Source organism: Cyprinus carpio, chromosome A6 (genome assembly GCF_018340385.1).
Source record: "Cyprinus carpio isolate SPL01 chromosome A6, ASM1834038v1, whole genome shotgun sequence".
In the NCBI taxonomy this organism is placed as follows: Eukaryota; Metazoa; Chordata; class Actinopteri; order Cypriniformes; family Cyprinidae; genus Cyprinus; species Cyprinus carpio.
The window spans coordinates 1,496,401-1,506,209 of record NC_056577.1 but is presented as its reverse complement, the minus strand read 5'-3'; the positions used below and the strand labels follow the sequence as shown (position 1 = coordinate 1,506,209).

The window sequence follows — 9,809 nt, the reverse complement described above, 5'->3', positions numbered from 1 at the left end:
AACTCTGACCATTTCTGCAGGAATTATATGGAAATATAAAATCTTAGAAGATTATATCACTCACTGATTCTTGAGAAGTGGTACAAAACAGGAAGCAAAACTGAAAAAAATAAAACCTTGTACACAGTCAAATGAAACTACATTTATGTATCTTTTATATACTAAGCTACATATCCATGCTTTGATTTAACCTCCCAATTTTTCTCTTTTTTTTTTTTTATATTTTTTTTTTTTTTTTTGTATTTTTTTTTTTATTTAAGATTTGTATTTAACAGCAATCAAGATGTTTTTAATATAAAAACACATTCTCATGTTAGCAGACAGATTATACTTTCACATGTGGACCAAACAATTCAACAACAAATATAAAATAATGAAAATATTATTAAAATATTCAACTGACAGAGGTGACAGAACTGACGGTGGCAAAGAAAAACTGAATTGGTATTCATTTTAACTATCAAATACATTGCATCAGTCAATAACTGTATTAAAAAAAACACAACAAACAGTGAGTATGTTATATTGTTTATAAAGCTTTTATTCAAAAATCATGTTTAAGTATTTTGATATATCATTGGAACACAAAATCTTATGGTGGTGACATCTGACAGTGTTGACCAACTATGGCATTTCTTTCACAAAGCATATGATTGATGCTAGATGCTAATGCAACCTGATTCAGGAGAATAAAATTATTTAAATATTTCAAATAATTTCCTCAGAAATTGGAAGATGGTGTTGACATATCATGGTTGTGACACAGGAAATATTAACATTAGGATTTAAAATATTCTAAAACTATAAAACTGACCAGAGCCTGTCTGACAGTGATGTACTCTGCAGAGGTGATTGTGGCAAGGTGGTCCTTTAGAGCGACAGCTGCCCCTGATATTCCCTGACTTTATTACATCTTAATAAATGTCTGATGGTGTTGACAAAAGATGGTGATACAACTTTGAAACCTTATGAACAAACACGTATGTGACACTGAAAAAAAATCTTCCTTTGATATGAGATATTTATTAAGTGTTGCTTTTGATAAAATAAGCTCTTTTTCATCATTATTAAAAAAAAAAAAAAAAAAAAAAAACATCCATTTTATAGCATATGAATGATTGAACCCTTCTCTTTGGACACACTGTTTTAGATGTAGTGAGAAGACAATAAGTGTCAGATTTCACATAATAATGATAAATTAAATTGAAGGGGATAATTGTGTTTAAATACATTCTTATTAATCCCCCATAACATTTACAATTGATAATATTTTTATAATTTTTAAACCAAATAGCAGTTACAATTGCTGGACATGTTTTGTCCCAAAATTACTGTACTATAAAATTTAATAATAATTACAGTATTCCATACACAACTTATTGTAATTTTAGCTGAAAGCCAACCCAGGTGTCCTATTTTTTCTTTTTTTATTTTCGTTTATCTTTTGATAAATCAGGACAGCTTTAGTTGCTTATCTTTTGGCTGGCTTATGTTGCTTATCTTTTGGCTGGCTTATGAAATGATTTTGTTTGGAAACATGGATCAAGGCACTCACACTACATCATTCTATTCCATAGGCTATATATTCCTAGCACTTGTCCTTTGTAGGGCAGTGGTTCCCAACCACGTTCCTGGAGGCCCCCCAACACTGCATGTTTTCTATGTCTCCTCAATCAAACACACCTGATTCAGATCATCAGCTCATTATTAGAGACTCCAAGACCTGAAATGGGTGTGTCAGACAAAGGAGAGATGCAACAAAAAGGGTCATGGGGAGGCTGGAGCCTTTCCTGGGTCATAGGCAGGAAAACCCCCTGGACAGATGGCCAGTCCATCACAGGGATGACACACACACACACACATGAGCCTTTCCTGGCCTTTACAGTCTCCAGTTCACCTGTCCTGAATGTGTTTGGATTGTGGAAGAAACCCAAAGGAAACCAACATCAACACGGACAGGACATACAAACTTCTCACAGAAAGGCCTCCTGGAGAAGCTGGGATTGCAATACTGCACATACCTCATTATACTATATATGTATATGTGTGTGTGTGTGTGTGTGTGTGTGTGTGTGTGTGTGTGTGTGTGTGTGTGTGTGTGTGTGTGTGTGTGTGTGTGTGTGTGTGTGTTTGAAAATTGCTTCAGGAATTTATTAATTTTTCATTTATTAATTATTTTTTTTTTTTTTTTTATTTTATTAATTTTTTTTTTTGAATTTTTTATTTTATTTTCACAAGTAAGTTTTGTAAAGTTTTGATGGGGTTTTTGTTTTTTGTAATGATTGCCTCGGTAATCTCAGCCTTTTTCATTATATCATTTGGTATGTAACATACTGCTTTTCTCATTCATTCTTTGTGCTGTAATACAGTTATAGCAATACAGTAAAATCCTGTAATGAAATACTTATGTGAAAAATCATTCAAACTTCAAAGTTCATTTATATAATGCTCCATGTTGTCTGTAATTTTTAAGGTCAGTGTGTTAATGAAATGTTCGTTTTCTGAATGAGAATCGTGGCCAGTGTTATGGTGAAACACGCTTATTTTGAGACATATCTGAAGTGTTTTGTTGGTCTGAATGAGTTTTGTAAGTAAGATGAATTGTTTAGCCGAATTTCATGCTGGTAATGCAGACTGTATGAACAGTTTAGAAAATATGGCTTGAGTATTGAACAATGCTTGTTAGGAATTGAAAAAAAAAAAAAAACTGTAAATGCAGAGCTCAAATTTCTGATTATGCGACACCATACTTGGCTACACGTCACTTTCACTTTCACATATGCGACTGGTTACTACCCGTGCTTTTTTATTATTTGCCCCCATCTGCTGGCGAAAGAGGTGTATTACTAGAGATTGTCCTATTCAAGGAGGGCCTGTACGACAACGGGATGTGAGTTTGCTACCGTGTGGACACAGTGAAAATTCATTCTCTGGCATTAATTTTATTATTTTTAAATAATAACGTAAATAGACCTTTTTTCGAGTTTTATTATGCCTTCCCTTTTTTATTTTTTTATTTTTATTCCTTCCCCTTTTTTTTTTATGACATCACAGTAATTCAAATTACAAACATACAGGCATCACAGTTCGTAAACAAATATTAAACATAAAAAAACAGACTTACAGACTTCATTTTTTAATAAAAATAAATAAAAGGAATTTCTATTTTCAATTGAAAAGTTTTGAGTATATATCAATTACTGACATAGCTTTCTTTTTTTTACAAATTTAAGAGACTATATATCAGTTTCAATTTGGAAAAATTTAAAACATGGTCTTGATTTGGAAAATTTAGCTTTATGAATATGGAATTTATAACGTAAATAGACCATTTTTCCGAGATGCGTACAGATGACGCAAACATTCCTCCGCCAATCGGAGCGCTACGTCTTCATTCCTCTAGCCAATAGAAGCACGAAGAGAAGAACCCGGCAGCTCTTTGATGACGTGTGTGATCTGAAGCACAAAACCGCGTGAAAATGGTAAGCGTTGTTATTTAGTAATAACAAACATTGTTTTCCGTTTAAAAAAAAAAGTCAATTCTGCATAGACCAAATGAATCTGTTTGCAATATTTACAATGTATTATTGATAACTGCTCACCACGGTTAGTGAGATATTGATAATGGAAGCATCCTGCTAACGGCTAGCCAACCTGTCCAATCTCTAACTAATTTGTATTGTTATTTTTTTTATTTAATTCCAAACAGAAACAATTCCTTTTGACACCGGATATTTTTTATTGCTTTGGTATTTTTTATCGAATAGAGTAATTTAGAGCTAGTGTAAACTGCTTTTGGTGTATACAATATTAGATGGATTCTCTCATTGTGTATGACGTTGTAGTGTACGTCACACCTTTAATCACATTTTCATTCGTCTGATGAACTTTTGTACTTATATCAGGCCTTAACTTGAATGTAACACGCAGACATTTAATTCCTCAGCTCTTCTACTCGTTCTTCAAGTCCTTGGTCGGCAAAGATGTTGTGGTGGAGCTCAAGAATGACTTGAGGTAAGCGCTTTGCTTTTAATATGTCATGTACTTTTAAAATAGTTCTATGTGCACGGTGTAATTTGTGTGGTATCTCATTACATTTTGAATGTCAACTTTGCAGCATTTGTGGAACATTACACTCAGTTGATCAGGTATGGCTGCACATTCCGCTTTATTGAAAATATTGAGTGAATTTCATTTCAAAATTAAACAACTTCTCCCTTCACAGTATCTGAACATCAAAATGACTGATATCAGTGTGACTGATCCAGAGAAATATCCACACATGGTGAGAACCAGTCAAGAGTGTTCCTTGTTAAAGATTAGTTAGTGTTCAGACTATTTAAACCTTGATCACTCAGTAGATTGATAAAGAGAAGTAATACTTAAATAGCAGTAAAGAACACTTGTCTGGTCTGTGCCTAGAACCTCAGCCACTTGAGTCTGTCATGTATCAAATGTCATGAGTTTGAGCAGGTGCTCAACAGATAAACACCTTCAGGAGAACTGTGTCTTTATATGACTTTGAATTGTTTCGTTTTAGTTGTCGGTGAAAAACTGCTTTTATCCGTGGATCAGTAGTGCGATACGTTCAAGCTTCCTGCGGATGAGGTGGACACACAGCTACTACAGGATGCTGCACGTAAAGAAGGCTATGCAACAGAAGCAATAATGTTTACATCTGAGAATAGCTTTTTGTTGGACTGTTCAGAAGCATCATCTGTGGAGCTTTGTAGATTAAATTTTTTTTTTTTTCCCTACCTGAAGCTTTTTATGTAAGTGTGTAATTTTTTTTTCTTCTTAATTTCCATTTTTACCTCGGTTGTCATGAGGCCCGTTACTGAGAGGGAATGACTTTTCAGTTAGAAGTGGTTGTGTGTTTTTAATAATGGTTGGAAGGTTCTGTATTGCATCCAGATGACTTTTGTTTTACTTAGGTTCTTCAGACCTACTAATGCAGGATTAAAGTAATTTCTTCCACTGTCTGCTTTTTGTTATTTTAGTTCAACCACTGACAAAATTAACACGCTGGCTGTGTTCAAAATCGCATTCTGTCTGAGTGAATACATCTTTTGAATAAGTAATTATTTTATGACTTAAAAGGTATTTTTTATGTCATGGGTCTCCATCCCTGCTCCTGTGCTGCAGAGTTCGGCTTCAACCCGACTCAAACGCACCTGAACCAGCTATGCAAGGTGTTCAGGGTTATTTGATCATTGCAGGCAGGGTTGGAAATGAAGTCTGCAGGAAGGTAGCTCTCCAGGCACAGGTTGTAGACCCTTAATATAAAACACAATTTTTTTTAACAATGTTGTTTTAAATCATATGAATGTATTCCAGACATACAATGTCTGTCGTGTTGTCATTGTCTTGTGACCAGCTAGCGTCAAGTTGGGTGTCCTGAAGTGTCATTCACCAATCAAATCCTTTCCTGTGCCCTCATGGGATAGTTAAGTGTCCATTGTATGTGCACTTCAGAATCTCACTGTAGATTACTCTTTGACTACTGCTTTATAAATATTCTGAATTTACATCTCACATACTGTTTTTTTCACATTCTACAGGTGCTGGTCATATAATTAGAATATCATCAAAAAGTTGATTTATTTCATTCAAAAAGTGAAACTTGTATATTATATTCATTCATTACACACAGACTGATATATTTCAAATGTTTATTTCTTTTAATTTTGATGATTATAGCTGACAACTAAGGAAAATCCCAAATTCAGTATCTCAGAAAATTAGAATATACTAAGTTAGACCAATTAGTTAGAAATTAGACCAATATTAAGAAATGATTTTTATAAATCTTGGCCAACTAAAAAGTATAAAAATGAAAAGTATGAGCTTGTACAGCACTCAGTACTTAGTTGGGGGCTCCTTTTGCCTGAATTACTGCAGCAATGCGGCGTGGCATGGAGTCGATCAGTCTGTAGCACTGCTCAGGTGTTATGAGATCCCAGGTTGCTCTGATAGTGGCCTTCAGCTCTTCTGCATTGTTGGGTCTGGCATATCGCATCTTCTTCACAATACCCCATAGATTTTCTGTGGGGTTAAGGTCAGGCGAGTTTGCTGGCCAATTAAGAACAGGGATACCATGGTCCTTAAACCAGGTACTGGTAGCTTTGGCACTGTGTGTGCAGGTGCCAAGTCCTGTTGGAAAATGGAAATCTGCATCTCCATAAAGTTGGTCAGCAGCAGGAAGCATCAAGTGCTCTAAAACTTACTGGTATACGGCCGTGTTGACCTTGGACCTCAGCAAAAAACACAGTGGACCAACACCAGCAGATGACATGGCACACCAAAAACCATCACTGACTGTGGAAACTTTACACTGGACCTCAAGAAATGTGGATTGTGTGCCTCTCCTCTCTTCCTCCAGACTCTGGGACCCTGATATCCAAAGGTAATGCAAAATTTACTTTCATCAGAGCACATAACTTTGGACTACTCAGCAGCAGTCCAGTCCTTTTTGAAGTGAGACGCTTCTGACGCTGTCTGTTGTTCAAGAGTGGCTTGACACAAGGAGCTGAAACCCATGTCTTGCATATGTCTTTGTGTAGTGGTTCTTGAAGCACTGACTCCAGCTGCAGTCCACTCTTTGTGAATCTCCCCCACATTTTTGAATGGGTATTATTTCACAATCCTCTCCAGGGTGCGGTTATCCCTATTGCTTGTAAAAAAATTTCTATCACATCTTTTCCTTCCCTTCGCCTCTCTATTAATGTATGGACACAGAGCTCTGTGAACAGCCAGCCTCTTTTGCAATGACCTTTTGCGTCTTGCCCTCCTTGTGCAAGGTGTCAATGGTCGTCTTTTGGACAACTGTCAAGTCAGCAGTCTTCCCCATGATTGTGTAGCCTACAGAACTAGACTGAGAGACCATTTAAAGGCTTTGCAGGTGTTTTTGGTTAATTAGCTGATTAGAGTGTGGCACCAGGTGTCTTCAATATTGAACCTTTTCACAATATTCTAAATTTTCTGAGATACTGAATTTGGGATTTTCCTTAGTTGTCAGTTATAAACATCAAATTTAAAAGAAATAAACATTTGAAATATATCAGTCTGTGTGTAATGAATAAATATAATATACAAGTTTCACTTTTTGAATGGAATTAGTGAAATAATTCAACTTTTTGATGATATTCTAATTATATGACCAGGACCTGTATATAGTAGGGAACTCTGATTTCAGATGCAGCTAAAGTGTATGTTGCACAGCTTAAAATGTTTTTATACCGGTTAAGGTGTAGGAACAGTGTGTATGACTAGTTAAATATGGGTGGGACACTTAAGTGTTTATTTAATTTTTATTTTTGTTATGTATAGTGTAGTGGAGTTAGCTATTTTAAATGGTGAGGAGCTAAGTCATGTTGCATTGTGTTTAAAAAAAAATTAAACATGATATGAGATCTTATTTTTAAATAATTTATTCATTCATCTTTATCATTGTGCACTACTTATTACGGTGTTTTAAAAAGAGTCCCTAAAAGTACTCCTGGGGGTCAGTGGATAAGATAAAAAAAAAAATCTAAAATTTGCTACTTGCTACTAAATAATTTCTAAGTAAAACTAAAGCATGTTGTACTGTATCTGACAAGCTAAAACTAATATATTACAACATTTCGCTGTAGCAGAGCATTGTTTCATTTTAAAGTTTGCTAAAATGTTTATTGTATGTAGAAATAATAATCCCTAATTTTGACCAGTCTCAAATTTAGACGATTTTCGCGTGTTAATGTACAGAGTACCGAAGGATTTGCTAAGCTCACCAATTAACTTGAAATCTGTTCATTTGCTTGAACCGGATGAAACACTAAATTAAGACATTGCTATCAGCTGCTTGTTCCGTTTCCATTCGAAGTTTTACTGAAACTCTCGCCGGCTACGCTTAAATTAAACAGATACAGGGTTTAATGAGAATGGTAGGTGTTGTTTTTTTTTCCCCTTATAACAGAGTTGGTTCTTTCAAAACTCGATGATAGCTCGTTTGAACCGTCATGTGGCGTTCCAAGTCATTTCGAGCTCAGAACGTGCTCACAATGTCCGCAAAAGTACATTTTGTAGTGTATGTGTGTGTGTGTGTGTGTGTGTGTGTGTGTGTATATATATATATCTCATTACGATCAGTTTTCTCGGGTTTGTCTTCTCGTGTTTAGCACAAACGTTTTTCAATTATCCTGTGGCATCTGAAAAACACTATGGGTGACTTTACTTAAGTCATGAATTGGGGATTGATTCGTATACACTGAAACGGGGCTGTCCTTAGCTGATGTGGGGCCGGTGCCAGGTAGGGGGCAGCCCCCTCTTCCATGGGACCCCTCAAGCACAGGCCGCACCAGTTGCACCAACTGAGGATGGCGCTGCGAGAACACCAGACAGGTTCCAGTGGTGCTAGTCTGTGTTATCAGGAGAAATGCATGAATGAGCGCTTTGACATGGAGGAGGAGTGTTGCTCTGAGCTGCACCACAGTAAAGTAAGTTTAGAGATGGACCTTAGGAAGTCTGTCAATTTAATGATTGGAGGAATGTGAGCTTTAGGTAGCTTGTCTTGATGGCCTGTTGTCTTGTCATTTAGATGGATGATCGCATTGCTAAGGGTTTTGCTCTAAACTCCTTACTCAACGAGCTGTTAGAAGAAAAGGTAGTGTTTTTCTAAATAATGGCTTTGTTACTTTTTTGTTTCTTCAGTGATCCATGTTTTTCTCTTGCTATTTTAGAGTTCTACTCGGAGGAAAAATCATTGGATACTTGGCCCTGAGGATCTCAATGATACTCTTGTTTGTGATTTTGAGATCGAAGAAACAGCCTGAGCTTTTGTGTTAATGCCTACAGGGTTGTGCTTTCACCTGTGAATAAACATTGCAGGTGAAATTGTGGCTTTTAAAAACTTTGTCAGCTAATAGTAACTTGTAAGTTTATATAAATAAACGGGTTTTCACTTTTCAGTAAGGATAATTTTGAATGGTGAGGACCTCACAAGTAGTCAAACTTCATACTTTTGCCTCCCTTCTGAGTGTAAAAATGTGTATAAGTTTGACTACTTGTGAGGTCCTCAACATTCAAAATTATCCTTACTGAAAAAGTGAAACCTGTTGAACACTGAGTGCGTCAGATTTTATTATTTAAAAACCCAGATTAACATAGTGAAACAATATTTTGGTGACACATTTATACCTAGATGTGACAAACTGGAAAAAAGAAGAAAAAAAAATGGGTGTGTCCTCATTTGTAAAAACAGCATAAAATTGAAACAATGTAAAGAAGGTTTCAGTTAGGATTACACTATAGCCACAGTATATATGAAAACAATAGAAGTTTATTGAATGGACCATTTTATAATCGCTAAGTAAATGTGTGAATCAGGTTTTGCCTGTACTGTCAGGAGCACACTACTGTCCCCACAAAAAAAACTCACAATAAAAAAAAAAAAATTAAAATGTGGAGAGGTTTGGTTGAGCAGATAGACAATGCTGGCTCAGTATAAAACCAATAGAAGTCAATGGAAATTCCCCACCACAGTAGAAAAAAATGTATGTCTGTTGCATTGTGAGCTATATTGTTGCATTTGTGTTATATTGGTTTTGAAGAAGGAAGCAAAAGAATCTCGGGCCTGTTCCAGAGTAACGCAACAGGATCTGATACTTTTATGGTTTGTAATACAGTTTTCTGATTCCCCCCTAAGAATGGCTTTTATTTAGCAGGCTTGCACTATATGGCCTTGTTGAACTGATTAAAACATTTTAGATGGATGATGTCTGTATAATACTATAGAGTATGTACAGTATAGTGCTTTAATGTGCGCACCA

At 35.7% G+C, this 9,809-nt stretch overlaps 1 pseudogene; it reads left to right on the top strand.

Moving 5' to 3' along the window:
• The first annotated feature begins 3,362 nt into the window (after nucleotides 1-3,362).
• Nucleotides 3,363-4,982, top strand: LOC122145247 (annotated as a pseudogene).
• Nucleotides 4,983-9,809: the final 4,827 nt, after the last annotated feature.